This window comes from Xiphophorus hellerii, chromosome 3 (assembly GCF_003331165.1).
Source record: "Xiphophorus hellerii strain 12219 chromosome 3, Xiphophorus_hellerii-4.1, whole genome shotgun sequence".
NCBI lineage: Eukaryota > Metazoa > Chordata > Actinopteri > Cyprinodontiformes > Poeciliidae > Xiphophorus > Xiphophorus hellerii.
In genome coordinates, this window is record NC_045674.1 from 28,144,817 (window position 1) to 28,167,991 (window position 23,175).

General features: G+C 41.1%; 1 protein-coding gene and 1 long non-coding RNA gene across 5 annotated transcripts in view; one reads left to right on the top strand and one right to left on the bottom strand.

The window, feature by feature from the left end:
• Positions 1-23,175, bottom strand: part of LOC116716835 (furin-like protease kpc-1) — a 228,998-nt gene that overhangs the window by 52,448 nt on the left and 153,375 nt on the right. The gene's annotated exons all lie outside the window — the stretch shown is intronic.
• LOC116716838 (uncharacterized) lies at positions 521-23,009 on the top strand. The gene is made up of 2 exons (XR_004338638.1): positions 521-551; positions 22,882-23,009. It is a non-coding gene; the product is annotated as an uncharacterized LOC116716838 (long non-coding RNA).

Genomic DNA, 23,175 nt, shown 5'->3' on the forward strand with positions numbered 1-23,175 from the left:
GTATGCACTTATCCTTATTTCACACACATACACACACTTGTGGCTTGAAGACCGTTCTCAGGAAGATGCAAACAAACATGCTTTGCAATAACTGGCATGATGCAGACGTGATTGGCCGCTCCAGCACAGCTGGTTGTTGCAGACTTTTTATTTGTGACCAGGGTAAAGTGATCACCAACATCATTTTTCTCACAATGAAAAAGTACAAGTATTCATCATTTTATATCCAAGCTTTTATAATACGTAGGACACGGTCTATCCAGAGAATTTTACAGGAAAGATTTTTTTCTTTTAAATCAACGCGTGTTTTGCTTTGTATTTCATGGAAAACTCGTAGGCCCATATCAGATGAATCGTATTAAAAAGGGCGGTGTTATGCGTTTTCCAGCCACATGGTGCCAATTCATAGCACAATCAAGTAACTACTTTATGTTACCTTCAGTTGTTATAAATACATGATGTATATATGAAATATGACTTGAAAGAAATATGCCTTTGTAATTTGACTCCTTGAAATTGGGCCTCTCGAAGGCGGGGCTAGGTCCACTCAGGTTTTTTGCGCTGCTGAACCGTTGCCACGGGAGATTAAAGGATTTCTCAAACATGCATGAAAGAATCAAGGCAACGCTCCAGGTTTGTTTTTGATGAGGGAATGACATTATATCACTGATGTAAAGCTCAAAAAAGTCAATTTTACATAATACTGTACCTTTAATATGTTTGAAATTTTTATGATTACAAACATGTATTTGAAAATTAAGTGGAAAATCTTTTTGAGAGCAACTTTGAACTCCTGCTCGGTGGACACGTCAACCCTACAATGCATTAATTCTTGAGTAGGTCTACTTATTAATGTGCTATGAGAGATAAGGCAAAAAAAGCTAGTTCCAGACAAGGGGTCCACATTCTTGTACAGTTTATTTTAGATTAAATCAACAAGGAATCTAAATTATGAAATTTGGCTACGTATAGCGAGCATTTTGAAAGCAAGTGTCCCAAATTGTGTTGCTATAATCAAGAGTAAATGTCAAATTAATAGAATAGAATAGAAGTACTTTATTCATCCCAGCAGGGAAATTACTTCGCAGTTACAGCATAGAGACAAGACACAATAACAACTACCACTGAGTAGTAGTTGCAGATAAAATAAAAAATAAAAAATAAAATATAAAATGCTATGAATTGAGCTCAAGTGAAATTTAAAATGAGATTCTCTCCCTCAGCTCAATGAAGTGATGATGAATCTCAGTTTTCCAAAATGTTGCACATTGATTCAAATGAAAGAAAGATGATCAAATATATGAATACAAAGATCAGTGATGTAGATCCTGAGATTATATTACTCTACATTTTTTTTAGTCCACTTCTGAGTCCAATTAGTCATAAAGGATTTTCTTTCAGGGCATAAGGATGTATTGATTTTTTTTCTTCTCACCACTTTGCAATAATGTGTTAGTTTAGCGCATAAAGTTCCAAAGAAATACTTCAAAGCTGCAGCTGTTATGTCACAAATTGTAAAAAAAAAAAATAAAGTAAATAAATAAATAAAAGTCGGGGGAGTAAAAAAAACTTTTGCAAGGTTTTGTGTTTGATCTTCAGTCGGTGAACCAAAGAGCGGAAAAAAGCAAAAACATGTTTTGTTTCCAAAGCAGACTGCTCATACACCGCTTTAATATGCTGTGACAAATGTGGAAAATCTTCACAATGAAATCAATTTTTCATATTTCCACTTTTTTCTTCTTTCTTAAACACAATTGCTCTTTTCTTTTTTTTGATATAGTTCAGAGAAGTATAAATAATACACAGGTAAATAACTTTTCCTGAGCTCAGTTCCTCTCCTTCACTAAAGCGTGTTGCATTTTTAATGCTCAGAAGACACTTACGCAAATATTGGAGCATTTTGTCACTTATGTGTTTTATTTATTGTTCATAATGTTGATGTGAAAAGGCTCACATTCCTATCAAAATGCCAGGTTTTTATGACATAAAAAAGTGACCAAGATAAATCATCTCAAAACCTCTTACATCTTCAATTTGACCTTTAACCTACACATTTACTTACTGTAACCCACAATTAGTAAAGGACTTTTATTTTTGCGGGCCCACTTCCTGTTTTGCCCGAACGCTGCTAACTTATTTAAAGCCACGCCTCCAGTGCGCAAAAAAAGATCCTCACCTGTTCCACTGTGATTGTGGCTTGCTGTTGGCGTCTTCCTCAGGAATTCCTCAAACAATCTTTGAACCTATTGATTTGATTGCTGGAATCACTGGCATTGCTTACCTGGACCATCACCAGGATTCTGTTAGTGCTGATTGTGGCTAAGTACGCCCCACTCTCTTCAAAAAGGTCGGGTTTTTTTTTTCCACCTGTCGGATTAGATCCTCATCTGGATCGAAAGATGGCGAGCTAGAAATGGACTATGGACTTTATGATTTGGAAATCAATTTATTCTGAGTCAATTCTCATGTGTCTCATTGTGTTATTGTAATTGTATGTTTTTTTTATTCAAATCACTTAATAAATATATTCACCAAAACTAAAAGCACTGCCTCCTGTGTTATTTCACACCTCAGGCTCCTTAAAAGGCCACTCTTCCGATGCTGCTTATGTAGCCGCAGTTAGCTGCCTAGCCCATAACTGTTACATTACTTTGGCGAGCTAGCCAGGAGCCTGATACTGTGAATGTTTTGGTGAATGTGTTTTGTGGTTTGGTATTGAAATATGGATTTCTTTGATCAAGTTGGTATCAATGTTGCTAATTCTGTCATCATTAGTGGTGTAACGAACACTCAAGCAGATGATGAGATTGTCAATCTTTTACGTAGTTATGGTGGAATTAAGGTTTTTTCTGTTACTGCATGTGAGAGTCCATTTTATAAAAACCTGGCCGTTGAATTCATTAATTCTGCAGATTTGGAAAAGCTAAAATCGCTTTTACCATATGTTTATCCATCTCAGGTTGTAGAAGATGTTATATTTGTTGTTAAATTGCTTTCAAGAGAGTGCCCTGCCACAGTCACAGTGGACACGACCTTACCTCCCGATTATCTCCATGAACTGAAACGTATTTCCCAGCAGAGTGGACAATCATTTGATGACGTTTTAAGAGGAGTTTTTGAACAAATAAGTGCTCATTTAGGAATAGCGGCTACCGGAGGGGAGCCTGATGGGGATGATGAAGGGGATGGTGATGAGGAGGATATTGTTGAAATACTTACCATTGAAAGAGAGTCCAGTCAGACTCAGCCATCTACTCTTCCCGCAAACCAATCAGATCAGTCCACCACCTACCAGCAGGGACCACAAACTCAGCCTAATCCAACTACAAATGTGGGGCCGAGAATTTTCCTCTCGGGGAATGATCTGAATCCTTCTGGGGTTCAAAGGGTTGTTGTCGAACACATTGTGCGCAGAGATGATGTAAATCTTCAACCTCTGTCTTCATTTAGACTACGCACCTTTTCAGGAAGACTTCCAAAACCTCAGCATGAGGCAGATTATGAATCCTGGAGGTCTCAAATAGAACTCTTAAATGCAGATCCAAGTCTTGCACCTTTACATGTTACAAGGCGCATTTTGGAAGGTTTACTCCCTCCAGCTGCTGACCTAGTGAAGGGTTTGGGGCCTGGTGCCCTGCCTGCAACATTTTTGCAGGTACTTGATTCTGCATATGCCACTGTTGAGGATGGAGAAGAATTGTTTGCAAAATTTTTAAACACGCTTCAGGACCATGGGGAACGACCATCTTCTTATCTGCAGAGACTCCAGTTGGCTCTCAGCACAGTGGTGAAGCGTGGTGGGATTCCAGCCACTGAAATTGACAAATATTTGTTAAAACAATTTTGTAGAGGTTGCTGGGATAACAGCATGATTAACAAACTTCAACTAGAAAAGAAAAAAGACCAACCACCTCCTTTCTCAGAGCTTTTATTAACACTCAGAACAGAAGAAGACAGACAGTTGGCAAAAGAGATGTTAATGAAAAAACATATTCCATCAGTCAAGCATCGTGTCAGTGCACAAGCTCACACTACCAGTTCATGTTCATGTAGCCATCTATCAGACTCAGGTGCTATCGAAGACCTAAGGAAGCAAATGTTAAAGCTGCAGAGTCAAATGTCAGCCCTGCTGTCTAAGGACTCTAATTCTGCTAAACCAGAAAATCAGATGAAAAAACAGAAACCAAAATCTGGCCAGACCAGTAATAGGCCAAAGCCCTGGTTCTGTTTCAAGTGTGGACAGGATGGTCACATTGCTCCCAACTGTTCCAGTCAGCCAAATTCCAGCTTAGTTGAAGAAAAACGCCGCCAGCTCAAACACAAACAGCAGTCCTGGGACAAAAGTAAGCCATTAAACTAGAAGCAGTTCTTACTGAGGGACAAGTGGGAGCTGCAACCAGTGAATGTCCCCACACTAAAGACTCATTTTCATATTTTTCATTACCTAAAGGATTAGTGGGCACAAGGAGTACTGGTGAGGTGAAGATTAAAGGGATCAATTTTCATTGCCTCTTGGACACAGGTTCCCAAGTCACCACAATTTCACATTCCTTCTATAACACCCATCTATCAGATCACAAAATAAACCCAATAAATGATCTTTTGGAGATAGAAGGTGCAAATGGTCAGAGGGTGCCTTATATCGGATATGTGGAACTCTGTTTGACATTTCCCCCTGAGTTCACAGGAGAAGAGATGGACATAAATACCTTGGCCTTGGTTGTTCCAGACCTGCGATCATCACAACCTCCTGTTCTGATTGGCACCAACACTTTGGATGTTGTGTATAACCAGTGCTGTCAGTCACAGTCTGAGTTCCATCCTGTGCCTTTTGGATATAGAGCAGTGCACAAAACTTTGGAGATAAGGCATAAACTAACAACTGATGACTATCATGGCATTCTAAAAATGCAGTCATCCATCCCACAGGTTGTTCCTGCACAGAAGACTGTTGTGCTGGATGCTCTTCTTATTTGCCCATTACTGCAAGGTGAAAAAGAAGTAGTTATTCAGCATCCAACCTCTTTCTCTCTACCTGGTGGTTTGATAGTAAAATCTAGTCTTTTTGATTTACCTCCTGTACAGCCTGCTTCTCTGCCAGTGGTGATCACTAATGAATCTAACCATGACATTGTGATTCCAGCCAGAGCAGCCATCGCTGAAGTCAGTACCATCCAAACCATTCTTTACAAAGAGCAGAGTGTGCATCAACCTTCCCATAGTTCCGAGCCAAATCCAACCAAATTGAACTACAACTTTGGAGATTCGCCGCTCTCAACTGAATGGAAGCAACGTATAACAACCATGCTCGACAGTATGTCAGATGTTTTTTCAAAGCATGATCTTGATTTTGGTCGTACAGATAAGGTCAAGCATGAGATCAAGCTATCAGATCCCACTGCTTTTAAACAGCGACCAAGACCCATCCACCCCCTAGATGTGGATGCGGTACGTAAACATATTCAAGAACTGCTGCAGTCTGGTGTTATACGTGAATCCAACTCACCCTTTGCTTCCCCCATAGTTGTAGTGCGGAAGAAAAATGGTGCAGTACGGCTCTGTATTGATTACAGGAAGTTGAATGCACAGACCATCAGGGATGCATATGCTTTGCCAAAGCTGGAGGACACATTTTCAGCACTGTCTGGCTCGACGTGGTTCTCCACACTGGATTTAAAATCTGGTTACTACCAGATTGAGATGAATGAATCAGACAAAAATAAAACTGCATTTGTCTGTCCGCTTGGATTTTACGAATTTAATCGTATGCCTCAAGGTGTAACTAATGCTCCTAGCACCTTTCAACGCCTCATGGAGCGGTGCATGGGAGACATGAATTTAAAAGAAGTGCTTGTTTTCATTGACGATTTAATAGTGTTTGCACCAACTCTAGAAGAGCATGAACTTCGGTTGAAGAAAGTTCTTCAACGCCTGAAAGAATTTGGATTGAAGCTGTCAGTTGAAAAGTGTGTTTTCTTTCAGACATCTGTTCGCTACCTTGGACATGTAGTTTCAAGGGATGGAGTGGAGACAGATCCAGACAAGATTTCCACCTTAACATCTTGGCCGGTTCCTCAGAATTTAAAAGAGCTCAGATCATTCCTTGGTTTTGCAGGGTATTATCGCCGGTTTGTGGAAGGGTTCTCATCAGTGGTCAAACCTCTCAATGAGTTAACAGCTGGATATCCACCCTGTCAGAAAAAATCAAAACAGATGAAGTTGCAACATTACCTTGACCCCAAAGAACCCTTTGCTTCTCGCTGGACAACTGCTTGCCAGCAGGCCTTTGAAGAGGTAATCCGGAAGCTCAGTACAGCACCAGTTCTTGCATTTGCAGACCCAGGTAAACCCTACATATTACACACAGATGCTAGCTCTACTGGCCTTGGTGCAGTTTTGTACCAAGAACAGGATGGGCAGAACAGGGTGATTGCATATGCCAGCAGAGGTCTGTCCCGCAGTGAAAGTCGATATCCTGCCCATAAACTTGAGTTTTTGGCCCTCAAATGGGCAGTTACAGAAAAATTTTATGACTACCTGTATGGATCCGATTTCACTGTGGTTACAGATAGCAACCCATTGACATATCTGCTAACTTCTGCTAAATTGGATGCTACAAGCTATAGATGGCTTTCTGCTCTTTCAACTTTTACTTTTAAGATCATTTATCGGGCTGGCAGGTTAAATGTGGATGCTGATGGTCTCTCTCGGCGACCTCATGCTGAAGAGGTGGCTGATCCTTTGTCTCTTAAGGAGAAAGAGAGAATATTGAAGTTCACTGAACAACATCTGGAACATCCATCCTGTATTTCCATTGACCAGCACTCAGTCCAAGCAATATGTGACAGGCAACTGGTGTACAGCTCACCCAACCTGGACCAGGTTGTTGCTCTTGTGCAAACCCTCTCCATTAACACTGACAGTTTACCAGACAGTTTTGTTAATGATCTACAGTTCTCTTCACCTGTTGTGCCATCTTTCTCTGAAGGTGAAATTGCTGACAAACAGAGAGCCGATCCAGTCATTCAGCACATCATCGCTCAGTTGGAACGAGGGGAAAACCCACCGCCATTTCTGAGGGAACAGCTCCCCGATCTGCCATTACTCCTGCGAGAGCTTACACGCTTGGAGCTCCATAATAATGTTCTTGTCAGGAGGAGGAATATTGGAGGTGAGCTTACTTACCAACTTGTACTTCCAGAGGAATGGCGGCCTGAGGTCCTCAACCAGCTTCATGACCAGATGGGCCATTTGGGTACAGAAAGGACTCTGGACCTCGTCAGATCACGGTTCTTCTGGCCACGAATGGCAGTTGATGTCTGTAACAAACTCAAGAACTGTGAGAGATGCATCCGAAGAAAAGCACAACCTGAGAAAGCTGCACCACTTGTTAACATTAAAACCTCAAGACCACTCGAACTTGTCTGCATGGACTTTCTCTCCATAGAACCAGACCGAAGCAACACCAAAAATGTTCTAGTGATAACTGATCATTTCACAAAATATGCTGTTGCCGTGCCAACCCCAAACCAAAGAGCCAAAACCGTAGCAAAAGCGCTATGGGAGAATTACCTTGTCCATTATGGAATGCCAGAGCGTCTCCATAGCGACCAAGGGACTGATTTTGAATCTCATACTATCAAAGAGCTCTGTCAGATCACAGGAATCCAAAAGATTAGGACCACACCTTACCATCCCCGTGGCAATCCTGTGGAGCGATTCAACCGAACACTCTTAAACATGTTGGGTACGCTGCAAAAAGAAGATAAAACTCACTGGAAAGATTTTGTGAAGCCATTGGTACACGCTTACAACTGTACCCGAAATGATGTCACTGGATACTCCCCATATGAATTGATGTTTGGTCGGCAACCCCGCCTTCCTGTTGACTTAGCTTTTGGACTGCCTGTGTCTGAAAAACCATCTACATCTCATTCACAGTATGTTGAAAAGCTCAAGTCACATCTCAAAGAAAGTTATAAGATTGCAACTGAAAACGCTGAGAAAGTCATGTGGAAGAACAAACTCAGATTTGACAAGCAAGTCACAGCTGCAGAACTCTCAGTTGGAGATAGAGTTCTGGTTAGAAACGTCAAACTACGAGGCAAGCACAAGCTTGCAGACCGGTGGGAATCAGACGTGTATATTATTCAGAAGAAAGCCGGCACTCTTCCAGTATACACAGTCAAACCAGAAGGCAAAGATCGTCCCATCAGGACCCTCCACCGTGACCTGCTGTTGCCTTGTGGCTACCTGTCCCCAGCCTCTAAACCAGAACAGATAAAGCCAACAACAGCAATTGTACCTGAGACTTCAGAAAATGTAGATCTTTTAGACCCTGAAAATGAAGAACTGTTTTTATTTGACTTACCTGATTTCTCCAGCTCCTATGTCACCAGAGTTACAACTGAGGTTGACTTACCTGCTCCTACATCTACTGTCGCTCCTATGCCTGTGGATCCGCCTGGCCAGCATCCCCAGAGCTCTTTGGAAGACGAGGTTGGTGAGGAAAAGGAAGTGGAGTCTGGACCTGAACCTATTGCTGAACTGGACATGGAACAAACGGCTGAAGATGGAACAGATTCTGATGACTCAGAGCCTCTTGTGGAAAATTCCTCCTCTCAATCAGGACCCGTCTCTCCTCACCCAGAATCTGCATCCTCTCCAGGACAATCTAGCATGTTAAGTGATTCTTCTTCTGCAAAACTCTCCAGCCCAGATCCTGAACCACCTGTCAGACGCTCTACCCGAACACGTCAGCCACCAACTCGTCTGCAGTATTCAACACTTGGTCATCCACTTCTGCAGAGCATCCAGACCCTGTTTCAAGGACTCAGTACAATCTTTACATCTGCTCTGGAACTGGATGAGACCTCTGTGACCTCTACATCATGTGACAGTGTGGTGTGTCACCAGCCGGTTACATGTACGAGGCCGTACATGAGTTTAGGGGGGGAACCTGTAACCCACAATTAGTAAAGGACTTTTATTTTTGCGGGCCCACTTCCTGTTTTGCCCGAACGCTGCTAACTTATTTAAAGCCACGCCTCCAGTGCGCAAAAAAAGATCCTCACCTGTTCCACTGTGATTGTGGCTTGCTGTTGGCGTCTTCCTCAGGAATTCCTCAAACAATCTTTGAACCTATTGATTTGATTGCTGGAATCACTGGCATTGCTTACCTGGACCATCACCAGGATTCTGTTAGTGCTGATTGTGGCTAAGTACGCCCCACTCTCTTCAAAAAGGTCGGGTTTTTTTTTTCCACCTGTCGGATTAGATCCTCATCTGGATCGAAAGATGGCGAGCTAGAAATGGACTATGGACTTTATGATTTGGAAATCAATTTATTCTGAGTCAATTCTCATGTGTCTCATTGTGTTATTGTAATTGTATGTTTTTTTTATTCAAATCACTTAATATATATATTCACCAAAACTAAAAGCACTGCCTCCTGTGTTATTTCACACCTCAGGCTCCTTAAAAGGCCACTCTTCCGATGCTGCTTATGTAGCCGCAGTTAGCTGCCTAGCCCATAACTGTTACATTACCATTCTTAATGCTATGAAGAAGAGCGCAGAAAGATTTCCAAGGCATTAAACGGACATCATCAAAGGGAGGAAATATGGTTCAACAATGAACAGAATCCTGGACCTCCATCCAAGACTGAGGAAATGTCAAGAAAGAAACTGATCAGGACGGCTAAACAGAGGCTAAAGCTAATGCTAATGTAAAATGCAGAAATTACTGGCAAATAATCGCTGTGTTGTAGACGTCATAATATTCATATGTCTGAGGTCTCAGGTGAATTTTCCCTAGCAGAAGATTTTTCTTATGAAGAAGAAATCAAGGTCTGTCTTTTAAAAAAAAAAAAATTCTCAAAACTTTGTGGGAAAATATGTTGATTTTTGACCACAGATCGCCCAAAAGCAGAGCCTAGTCACAGGGAAGCACAGCAGTGGCACCATTATGTTTTGGGGGTGATTTTCTTCCGCTTAAACTGGTGCCTTAGTCAAAGTTTAAGGAATAATAAACTGTTCCAGATACCATTTCATTCTGTCAAACAACAATCCAAAGCATACATCATAATCTAGAAAACATTGGCTTCTCCAGAAGAAGATTTAAGTTTATTAATGTTAATCCCAGATTGAAGTTTTGTGGGAATGATGGGAGGGAGGCTGTGTAAATTCGCCATTTTGCTTGACTGATCACCCAAAACAACAAGAAATAAACATACAAGTTATATTTGACTTGCATTTCTCACGTTTATATTATGGCTTTTATTATTTTTTATCAAACATATGTGTTTTCCGATTCAGTTGTACAGATTACAGTGTAAAAGTGGAAATGGTTGTGAAATGACTCATCTTGAAATTGTAACAAAGATGTAGAGACCAAAAAAGAAAAATAAATCTAGAATGTATGTCTTTGTTATTCACTCATCAGATGTTAGAAATAATACGCTTCTGTTTATAAGGTAGGAAAATATGAAATGTCTCTTGCAGAGCTTTTTGTAGAAATGATGTAATGAAAACTAATATTCATATATCCTCTGAGCCTTATTTAAACAAGTACAAAAAAGATGACTCATTTATAAGATAAAAATAAGATACACAATCCTCAATTTAGCTAACAAACTGAACTATTTTCAAGCACTTTAAGTCTGCCAGTGAGAGATTAAACAATCACCTAAAGGTCTAATGTGGCGTGCAAATACAAAAATCAACCTACACAAAACAAGCTCCAAACCTTCAGCAAAAAATAAAGAGACAGAAAATGGATTTAAGAGTCAAGTTCTGTTTCTTTCCTACAGGGTACAGAGAAGTGAGAAAGGGAAAACAAATCCTTAGGATGTCAAAAAAAAAAAAAAAAATCCAGAAATAGCAGCTGTAATAGTGTGAAGGACAAGTTTACTGTGAAACCAAAAGCTGAAACAAGCGAGTCTCACTATAAAGGCCTCGACTAGAAGCAGCAGAACATGGTGTCACGCTGAGCATATACTGCACTTCAGGGAACGGTGTCAAAATAGAATTTGGGGGGGGGGGTTGCTTAAATCTCGGCAGAGGACTGAGGTGAGGAGTGTAAGCGAAGAGGAGAGAGCGGCGTTTCCGCAGCCTTCGACAGGTTCTCTGTCAGGTTCAGGGTGGGATTTGGAACTCCAGAGGCTGCACCCACCCCTTCACCCCAACACACACCCCTTCCACAGCAACATAATCTTGTGTTAGTTGTTGTCAGATCCAACAACAGAATGGGAGGATACACACACACACACACACACATTCCTCAGCGAAGCAGCAAAGCGGCAGGTACATCACATCTATGGTAACAGAGCAACAGATGCTCCTGGCAGGCACACACTCTCTCTTCTGTCAAGTGCACATAGTAGCTCATATGTTGTAAAAACACACTGACACAGACATGCTAAAAACAAGCTGCTTTTAGCTTATGGTGATAAAATCTCACATCTGTAAATAGGACTTAATCCACAAGTGTCTCACAAAATTTCAGCAATTTTGGAGAGCTTTGCTCATTCCTACTGAACTTTTCCCCATTTTGTCAAGTTGCATGCAACAGTGCTTATGTATGTTAATAGAATTTTATGTCATTTTTTAGTGCACAAATGTTGGGTTGATGACAAATACCTGGAGTTATGTAGAGATGGATTTTCCCCCAACAGATTCGTCGCTCTGCATGTGAATCCCACCTTTTTTAGAATTGGACACAGACAGCAACCGATGTAAGCATTAAAAATGGTTTTTAAATTAAGATTTCAGCTATGGGGTATGAAAAAGTAATGGTGGGAGTCAGATTTTTGACCGAGTTAATTGCAGGGTCTGTAAATAAATAAAGCAGCAGTTAATCATGTTGTATTCGAAAAACATATTTCTGCAAAGTAAGCAACCTTTTCAATACAAAACCACTTTTTTTTCTTCCTTTTTTGCAATGAGATTGTATTTTAGGCCTGAAAAGCTTTAGCGGTAGGCCTACTCTATTTGGCACAACTTGAACATAACAATAGTCTTTTCCAGGGCCCTACCAGTTCTTTTTTTTTTTTAAGCAAAAATGTTCCCCCAGTGGGTCAAGAGAAGTCGTCCCTGGTTGTGTTTGGATGTCGCTTGTGCGTCAGATTTTAGGGTGAACCAGGAACAGAACAGAAACGTTCCAGCTCAGGACTTTTATTTGTAACGCGTTAAAATCTAAATAAAGAATTAATCAAAATGTACTCCCAAAAGACCTGGCTGTAGAAAGAAGCCACCCAACTGTTTAAGGTCATTCCACAACAACTTATTTAAAGACAAGCTCTGAGTAATCCTCTCCAAATCCTGAACTTGGATCACTGTCATGTTGAAAAACCAGAGCACACTTTGGCCTAATGAGCAGACATTCCACTTCAGGACTATATAATAGAGTACAAAGTTCACGGTTCCATCATCCACCTCCTGAAACAGTAAAGCTGGCCCAGAACATCCCACTACCACCAACATGTCTGTCTTTCAGCATGTTTTGTCTTTTTTAAGAGCAAATACTTAGCAGCTTAGTGAAATATTAGGATTCTAAAACAAAATCCTGTGACATTTCTAACCTGATCTTCACAGAGAAGAAGAGCTAAAACTAGCCTTCTACACTGGCATCATTAACTGTTTATCTATTTTATCAAAAGCCGCCACTGATAAAGAGCCACATGTGGTTCTAGAGCAACAGGTCATAATTGAAAACACATTATAGTTTTCAGATGTAACTTAACGAAATGCAAAGAAAGTGTGAAGGACTCCTGTTGCTAGTCGCTGCATCAAACCGAGGTGACTACAGATGACTCCAAGCCCTCTAACAACAAGAAGGCGTTTGAACGCTGGTCCCGAAAAGTGGCACCTGTGTCTGACCTGTCCCTCCAAGGCATCACATGAGCGATGACACGCTGGCCTCCGTAATCTCCCAGATAAATCATCTTTAGCTGCTCTCTAACAGCCTGACAGACAGACAGGCCTAAGTACCTGGGAGGGTTGCAAAGGGACACTTTAAAATCTCCAGTGATGAGAAGCATTGCCATTAAGAGAACAGTTAGCCGCCGCCCCCCGCCGCCACCCACCACCCGCCGGCTCCCTCCCATATCAGCCCGAGTTTCTGGCTGCCATTTTGGCTCCGTCTCAAGGTGCTATTCCGGCTCTATCTCATGTCACCGTCCTGGCTGCCGTTCAGCTCTTGCGTTGGCTCCTGTTCAGTCTCCATTCTGGCTCCGCTTCAAGCTCTGCTTTGACTGTTTTTTTTGGGGTTTTTTTTGTTGTTGGTGGGTTTTTTTGGGGGGGAAGAGGGGGGCTTTACAGGATGGGGGCTTCATTGTGGCTCTGTTTTAGCAGATCCCGCCTGTACCCCCCTCTCCTCCACCGTCCCTCCTTTTCTGTTTCAGCACCCCAGGTAGCTGGCCTCCTGCCCGGCTCGCAGATCAGTGGGAGATCCAGGCTCGGGCCTTTTGTTTGGGGTGGCATTTTGCCTTTTGTTTTCCAAACTCGCCTGTAATCTAAACACCCAAAACATCTCATGCTTGACAAATCGGCTCCCGAGATGAGGGAGCGGCGGAAGACAAACGGCTGGAAGCGGTTCAACCCCGGGCAGGACTGATGGTGTCCGACTGGGCCTGACCTCCCAAAGGTTAAAGACACGTTCGCTTACAAAGCAATCAATTACTCAGGCTGTGTGGGCGCTTTTAAGCAACCTCCACTCCCGCCTTCCACACAGCCGGTGTTATTGATGAGGGCTCCCGATGTATTGCATACTCCAGTCCAGATAGTGTGCTGCGTTTTGCGATTGAAATAAATCGCAGATTCCTTGTAGTAGCGCCTCTCTTTCTCCCCTCCCGTCTCCGTTCCTCTCTCTCTCTCTCTCTTCTCGGCAGGTTGTTGAAGCAGGTTTATTCTTGTAGTCGGGCTCCGTGGGCCTCGGCAGGCCCCTCAGCTGTTCCGCTGGGTTTGTAATTACCATTTCATTAAGAATGACAGTTTCGGGGGTTGAAGCACCATTTCATCCGGGTCTCGTGGGGAAGGCGCTTGCCAAATTTCCAGCGTGAGTGGCAATTATCTCTCTCCGTGTCTGCAATTCACCGTTTTGTACTTAGTGGCTTGACAGTGGCGAGGAAGATTTTTTTTTCTGGGATGAAAACATCTTTTTGGGGATAGGGCTAGTAATAATGAGTCTGAGATATTTACTCTGCAGCCCACTCAAGCATCATGAAGGACATGAAGCAAACAGGAGAAAATGCAGCAGAGTTGAGCAGCACTATTTTAATAAAAGAGGGTTTTCTTTTTAACTTAGGCATTTCTGGACTGAAACAGATGCACCACTAAGTTAAGCGACAGAGTTTAGGAATTAGAAAGTGACTTAAAAGAGTCCAAGCCAAGTCTTTCTTAAGGTGTTTTCACATCCGATAGTCCGGTAGACTTGTTGTTCCATTTCCAGTTGCTGTGGTTCTCTTTCACACTGAGTTAAACCTTTTGGAAAAACCTGTTCACCTGCTTGCCTCTGGTGGCGCTACACCAAGAACTACTGTAGGAAATGAAAAAAAAACTTCAATCACGAATTGAAACCTTGTTAAATGAACAAGACTTTATAAGCAAACAAATTAAAGTTTTGGTTAAATCAGACTAAACAGGACTGTCATTGCCGTCGCCTTTGCAACTCATTTCTCAGATCCCACATTTCATAACATTTTTGTACGAATGCAAATTTTTGTGCGTAGAAATTTTAAAGTGTTCTTCTAAAACTGTTGATAAGTGTAATCGATCATAATGAACCAAGATAGGTATAAAATTCAAGCTTCACAAGATAGATTAATGTTGAAGACTTTATTTTATTATGAAGTAGGAAGGAAGTTTATGAGATGAAAAGACAGATCGATTAGAAATGCTTATGCTTATGAATTGGCCACCCCCATTTGTGAATCGTTAAATGACAACGACACAGTGACATTGTTTATTTGAAGGTGAAATCGGGACGATATTATGGACACAAGAAGTGAAATGGTTGCCAGAACTGGTTCATTTTCAATACTTTCTATTTTATCTAGGCTCTTTACACTTCCCCCTAACCCTGTAAGCACAAACATAATTGTGAACTTTTCATAGCACGATACAAGTTACTGTTTGGGCTTTCCAGAATTATTATTTGAATAAGTTCCTCTAAAAATGACAGACAAAAAACCCCCCAAAAAATCAAAATTACTACTACTTTTGGAGTTATGGTTCTAGAATTCACGCGGTGTGCAGTGCTTGTAAAAGCTGCAGGTCTGCTCTGAGTGATGTCTAATTCCCATCCATTCCACACAACTGGGTTTCACACCGGCAGAGACCTGAAGAGGCAGACAGAGTTTTCTGTGACCATATGGAGAGGGAGGCAGAGCTGAGCCTCAGTGATCAGCAACTTCCTGCCTGCTACACTGGAGTCTCATTCACTAATGAAAACCTATTTCATACACACCATCACACACACACCTGAAACCAGACACCACCGCCAGTTTCATCAGCAATCTTTAACAAACTCCACACTTAATGGGTATTTTTTTACATTCTAATAAACTGTAATCAAAATGTAAAACATCGATTGTGTTTCTTCATCCTCACAAGTTTATATTTCTACCCATATTAGGACTTTGTATTGGCCTTCATTCATTTTAGTTGCTGTATTTCAGTGTAACCCAAATATTTTCCCTAACCCTATCTCATACAAGTCTATTCCTAACCCTAACCAAATCCTAATTTACATCATACATCTAAACCTAACCCTTAACCCTGAACAAGGGGGTCCTCTGCATTGGGGCCAGGCTTTGGTCTTCATAAGACCCATCAGTCTTCAGAAGGTTGGTGAATATGCCAAGAAATGGCCCTATATAAGATAGTCAGACAAGTACACACACACACTGTCATCTGAAAGAAGTGTGCCGACCTTCCTATCAGCTCACGGTAGCACCATCAGGCTCCCTGCTGTCTTGTGAATGGGTCAATTCTCCTTCTTCATCTCTCTTATCATGTTGTCATATCACTTTCTGTTGAGTTTGAACCAGGAATGGTGTTACATTCGTTTGATAGTGCAGTAACACTCCAGACTCAGCTGTGGTGATACAAGAAGTCTGAAGGTAGTGGATAAGGATCGCACAATCAAACCTACTCTACAGATATTTATATATGTATAAAATGTTGTCAAGTCAGTTGGATACCATCGAAGGATTCACATTTTGTCATGTTAAACCCATAAATGTATTTCATCTGTGTTTTACATAAACCATCACAAAGTACTGCATACAATTAAACACTGTTCTAAAAGCAATTGGTTGATATGGATTTTGAGTTTAGCTCAAGGGTTTGGATGTCACGGCTGGACAGTGGGGAGGCAGTGGGGGTTGTCTCGTCAGACCTTCAGTTCCTGACACCACACACAAAACACCTTATAAAAGCGCACGCGGGGTCAATGCAACCCTGCTGGACAACGCACAGAGCAAAAACCTTGTGGAGTCTGGCTGATCCCGTTTCTTAAAACTGCGGGAGGGTTAAAGGGCAGAGCGAATCGTACAAAAACATTCTGTTCCCAACTTTTATGGCCAGAATTTCTCGATGCAGTCAAGATTTTGAGGGGATCCATTTTGGTAGCCCTAGGCTTGCGTCTCAGATTTTTTCAGATGATGTTATCCTGTTGGCTTCATCTGGTCGTAATGTACAGTTTCACTGGAGCAGTTCTCCGCCAAATGTGAGGATCAGCACCTCCAAGTCCAAGACCAAGGTCTTGAGCCAGGAAAAGGGTAGTGTGCCTTCTCTGGGTCAGGGAAGAGTTCTTGCCCCAAGTGGAGGAGTTTAGAAATCCTGGAGTCTTGTTTATAAAGAAGTAAAAAATGGAGAGGGAGATCGGCAGGCGGATTGGTGCTGCTGCTGCAGTGATGGAAGCACCGTATTGGTCTGTTGCGATGAAGAAAGAGTTGAGTCAAAAGGTGAAGCTCTTGCTTTATCAGTCGGTCAACATTGGTCTCGAGCTCTGGGCAGTGACTGAAAGAACAAGATTGTGGATACAAGCGGTCGAAATGAGTTTCCTCTGCAGGTTGTCTGAGCTCAGCCTTTAGAGAAAAGGTCATCCAGGAAGGACTCAGAGTAGAGCCGCTGCTTCTCCGTGTTCAAGTGGCTCAGTCTGGTTAGAATGCCTCATTGATGCGGACTGTGGCGAGGTATTCTGGGCATGTCCCACTGGAAGGAGACCCAGAGGAAAATCCAGGAAACGATGGAGATACTGTATATCTCAGCTGATCTGGGAACACCTTGGGATTCCCCCGGAGGAGCCCAAGTGACTGGGGGGAGGGAAGTCTACATATGCATAAGACAATGAATGGATTGATGGATGGCATTAGAGAAAGGTGGCAACATACAAATGCTTGTACCACTTTACAGAATTTATTTGTGAAAAGAAATTGAAAACCACACAACTTCCTTCCTTTAGGCAAGGACTGAAGTTGACACTGTTGTTAAGGTCATTTTTTGTGGAACTAATTTAGCCAAAAGTCAGAAGCACATGGAAAAAATCCTCACCTTCTGGAGGCTGGGAAGAATATTTAATAAAAGAAAAGAAAACCAGAATCCTCTCTATCTCTGACGAGGATTTGAATCATTAGGAATATCAGTCTGAGTGTATCTTACAAGGGAAAATATATGCAAATGAATCAGTACTGGCCTCAGACCATGTGATTAAATGTCAGCCAGAGGAACAGTTCATTGATGTGACCCTGGAAATGCCTGGGCCCCTACACCCAACAGGCTCCCCACCCCCTGCTGTGCATGCACAGTAAGGCAGGAGAGAGACGTGTGGTATAAACTGAGAAAGACAGAGAGCCTGGTAATGCATTTAGTGAGCAGGGTTTGTAATGGCTTTGATTGATTCTTATTAGCTCCGGTTAGAGACGGACACGGGGGAGGAAACAAGGTTCTAATTCTGGCAGAAAGTTCAGAGGAAGTGAGAAAGACCGCCGAAAAGACGGAGACCGTTTTATTGAACAGAGGAGAAAAGTTGAAGCAGGCAAACACAAATCTTTAGCCAAATTAAAGGAATTTAAGATTAAGCTGGAATTTTGTGCAGATGTGATGCATCAGCGTTGAACATGTCCTCGTACATTAGCTAGAGGTGATGGGACTTTTCCTCAGATTCAGTCACAGAAACTATAATAATCAGTCGACATTGAACTTTATCGTCAAGTTTTAAACAGAAATCATATTTGTTTTCCTCACACACACACACACACACAGCTGGGCGTGAGGAAAACCTCTGTGTTCTGTATGCCTCGGTGGAGTTCAGCTCCAGCTTCAACCAAGCTGTTGAATATTATTGGTGGATGAAGTATCCACTTCAGTAATATAATTAGTTAGGTTCTAAAAGTTCTTGAAAGTCAAATAGATTAAAGTATCAAGTGAAGTGGTAACAAATGGAGCTTGGATCCTTTGACCAGTCGGAGCTACTCATAAACCTACTAAACTTAAAAAAGTTATTTTAAAGCTGCTAAATGTTCTATGAAGTCACTGTAGAATTGTGTAACTCGTGGTAGCAACATGTTGGAGCAGCTCTGTTATGCTAGCTCTAATTTGTTCTGTGGCATTGTTTGGAAAATTATTCACTCTGGTCTTGGATGCTGGATTTTGGATTTTTGCTATGATATGTAACCATGGCAAAAATGATAAAAAGTTTTTGTTTTGTTTTGACATTTAAAACTGCGAGCAGATTTGCTGCAACACTGACTGCTGGCTTAGATCCTTCCTGCCCACAGCATCACCGTCCACAATGACTCTTTGATATGCGTCACGATAACATTTCATTTACCTCTAATGTATGTATTGTGAAGAGTTTTTGAACTGAATTAAACTGGATTTGAAGCATGTTTTCTGTTTGCGGCATCTTTCTTCAAATAAATGTTTATGGACATTTTTAGACAAAACTCTGAGTCTGCATCAGTTTTATTAACTCCCTGCATGTATTATTTTACAGATTTTATATGGTCTAAAGTCCCAAGTTCATAGGCTTTAATAAATTCCCCTTTAAATCATCTGTATATTTGATTATTTCAAACTCAGTCGACATACCTGACATTAATCACAAGCTCAATGCGTAAATATAAAAGGCTTTATTTTATTTACTACATAAAATTCACTGATATCTATCAGTCTGAAAAAAGCAAAGCCATTATTAAGGCTTCAGGACTCCAAGGAACCACAGCAGAGAAAATATGAACCTTTCAAGGAAGTGACGGCCCATTTAAAATTATTCCAAGAGCACACTGATGAATCATCCAGGAAGGCTCAACAACAACCGACGCACTGCAGGTCGCACTTGCCTCAGTTAAGGTCAGTGTTAAAAACAAAAAGTGTAGGCAGGTGCAAGGTGTGTATCCTGCTACATCTGATGCAAAACTAACAGCATTAAAGAAAAAAAAAAAAGCATCATGGTGGCAGTCAAATGTGGTGGTGGTGGTGTGATGGTCTGGGCTTCATGTTCTGAAAAGTCCTCCAATATGTCTGAGTTAAAAACTATTCTGCAAAGAAGAAAAGGCTAAAATAATTTCACTGTGACTCTTATTTTGTGGTGTTTACAGAATGGCGAATCTGGTTGTTTAAAAAGTTCAATAGCCCCTAATTTTTGTAAGAAAATTGGCTGTTTAGCTTACTTATTAACAGGAAATAAACCGGTGTTGGTTTGATCCATAAATATATCTTTGAAAATGTTAACGCGGAAACAAAACTTCCTTCATCAGAATGTATAAGAAGTGCCTTCAATTGGAGATCATGTGATCAAGAAAAGATGAGCTGGAAATAATTCATCCTGTAATATACTTTGCATTCATTTTAGCTGAGCCACTCCAATAATACAGAAATGTAATGAAAATCTTGCAAACTAAAGCAAGTTGTCATGCAGATGAACACACAGATATTTAATTGCCTGTTGCCTTGGTGACAAAAATGTCCGATATCTGTGAGGAAATTATGCGTTGCGTTGGCAGCTCCCAGACTGATTGATAAACTGCTCACAATCACAAAGGAATCCTGTAATTACCACTCACGACCACAGAGGCCACTGTTGCTAAGTAAATAGAAACGTGCTCTCAATGAAGCCAGCTCCATTTCTCTGTAATGATAGCAATTCCCAATGTCTTAAACAGGGTCTGTGAAATTATTTGCAAAAAAAAAAAAAAAATCATTATAACCCAATCTTAAAGCTCTGTTATTGTAGCATATTTTTAAAGGAATCCTTTTGATTTCAGAAACAGGGTTGCGTGGCTGCAAGGCTTTTAGAATAGTGGCTTCTATGCACTTGCTTCAGTAAAACTTAGTGTTAATTTTCATTATGGCTGAATGCATCTATAATGGTGCATTTAATGGGAAAGACATGATTTTATTCTCCTCTCTGGGGAATTTTATTGAATTCCAATAATTATTGGGTTCAGTAGTTGTCTTGTACCATGAGTCTGTAGTTCTCACTAAATGAGATGATTTCCAACCAAGGTGCACACAACAAACTGGTCAGATTTAGTATGCAAGTTCCTGTTGACTTCAGACACCCAAACATTTGAAGCTGCACAGTGTTGGGCATCTACTTTTATGTGACCTATGAACAGTGATGTCAGTGACGCTTTACTGACTTCGAACCATTTTTTTCAGTAACGAGTAATCTAACGCGTTGCTATTTCATATCCAGTAGTCAGACTACAGTTACTTATCAAAATCATTTTGCGTTACTATTTTCTTTTGGAATTTAATTTTATTTCCTCTACGCGTCTTGTCGAGTGATCGCCGTTTTTATGCGACAGTATCAGCAGCGACAGAAACGTAAACAATGGAGGGAAGAGGGAGATGCGCATTTTGTTGGTAGAAAAACAGGAACTACTTTGAGTTTCTGTCGCCAAGTCCGATTATTATAAGCGGCTGTGGGCTTTTTTTTTTTTTTTTTTAAAGTCGCTAGCAAACGTAATGAGTCGCGTGTTGCGCCTTTTGGGCTCGTTTTTGAACGTGAAGTTGCTCATTTGGGCTTGGAAATAAGCAGACAGAAACCCCAGAATGTGTCTGACCTCCAATTAGTTTTAGTCAGGCTCTCCCTGTCCATCATTTCCCGGATGATCCGTCCCAAACATTTACAAAACATTCCTTTTGTTAATGTCAAGTTAATATATTACCTGTCAATTACATCGAGCTATCCGGAACATTGGAAACATCGAGGCTAATATGAACAGAGTAATAAACGTGAAAACAGCCACGAATGAACGAGTCCGTAAAGTTGTGCAACTAAACGCCATTATAATTATTGATATTAAAATAAGTGTCACAAATCTGTGCAGCAGCCATCTGAATTGTGGAGCCGCAGGAGGAGCGCTGCGCTCTGACAACAAACGCAGGGCCGTAACGCACAACCTGGAGGCTGGGGTGGGGGTGGGGGTGGGGTGGGTTAAAATCCTTCTTAGAGTTTTCCAGACAATAGTGGACCACACAAAAAATATGCACAAATTACTAACGGGTTTTTTTGTACTGTAACCATTAAAAAATCTCCCCTTCAGTTCAATCTTATAAGTGGAGACACATTGTTGATGTTACCTTTAAAAAATAACTTGCAATTAAGTATTGGCAAAGATCAATGTAATTTTCACAGCGTTGTTGTTAGCAGCTGCTGAAAGTAACTAAAAAAAGTGACTTTTAATGTAACGTAGTTACTTTCCAAATCAAGTAGTCAGTAATCTAACTGAGTTACTTTTTCAAGGAGTAATCAGTAATCCGATTAAAGTTACTTTTTCAAAGTAACTATGCCATCACTGCCTATAAAGAGAGAGGAATTATTGAGCACACATGGCACAAAGCCCTTCTCAATCATCCAGAGTACTGGGTCCTCTCTTCAGGTCACCTCATGTGTTCTGAAGTAGTTAGATCTTGAGAGTAAAGATGACCACAGAATAAGGCGGATTCTGTCAGGTGAGTCATTTCTGTGTTGATCATGCTATTTGTTGAAATCCTATTCCATCAGGTTTTAGGTGAAATTTTCAAGTACTTCAGAGATTTCATGAAGTTCTGGACCAGCACCTTATGAAGTGAAGCACGTCTTCATCATTGCATCTTCCCCAACAGTGGACATGAGGTGTTATTCACACATTCATTTGATCAAAGTCGTTTCCCGAATGCATCTGAAGTGCTTCTTGCTGACAAACTCAACCGGTTATTATTTTTAAAAAATCAACCAGTCAGATATGTACGATGTTTGAACAAACTGCATGTAACATTAAATCGGCACTGTAAAAACACAAAACCTTACCAAGCATCTTTCGGTCCAGTTTCTAGTTCAAACATCTTAATATTAATAAAATATCTTAAAATTAATAAAATATGCAACTCTTACGTGTACCAGTGTGTTGAATTTCCAGTGAAACGCTCAGCTTTCTTTCTTGACATTTAGAATCTTTTACAGTCTTGAAAATATTTGTTTTTAAAGGTCAGTGTTATGGATTTTCCAGGCACCTAGTGCAACTTTAGCATTTTTATAACAACTGAAGGTAACATAGTTACTTAACTGTGCTTTATTCACATATACATCAAACATAACTTAAAAGAAATTTGACTTCATAATTTAACGTCTTGAAATTGGGTCTCTGTCTCTTTAAAATCTCCTGGTCTTTCTGAAACTCCACCTTCAGGAAGTCATCACAACATGGCTCCTCTATTTATCCTTTAACAATGTTTTTTTACCAGCTTTGCACTGAGACATAGCTCACATCATGATCTCAGCAGAAATGAAGTTCCACCAGGTGTTTGCTAATTGCTGCTGGTTAGTCTGAAGGAGCTGAGTGGGGGATTTTGCCGGTGGAAGGGCGCTTTGTGACTCGCTTCTACCCAGGCGTCTTGCACAGCTGAATGGTTGCCATGGGAGATCAAAGGATTTCTCAAACACGCATGAAAGAATCGAGGCAACACTCCTGGTATGTTTGTGATGAGTGAATAACATTATGACAGGATGTAAAAGCTGAAGAAAAGTCAATTTTACATAATACCGCCCCCTACAGTAAACCCCCACATAGTTTGCAATAATAAAATGTGCAGCAGCTAAATGATTCCCAGAGCTGAAATGAAAATCTCCATCACAACCCCATCGCTCCAGCCTCTCATCAAGCCCACCATCCGTGCCCTCCTC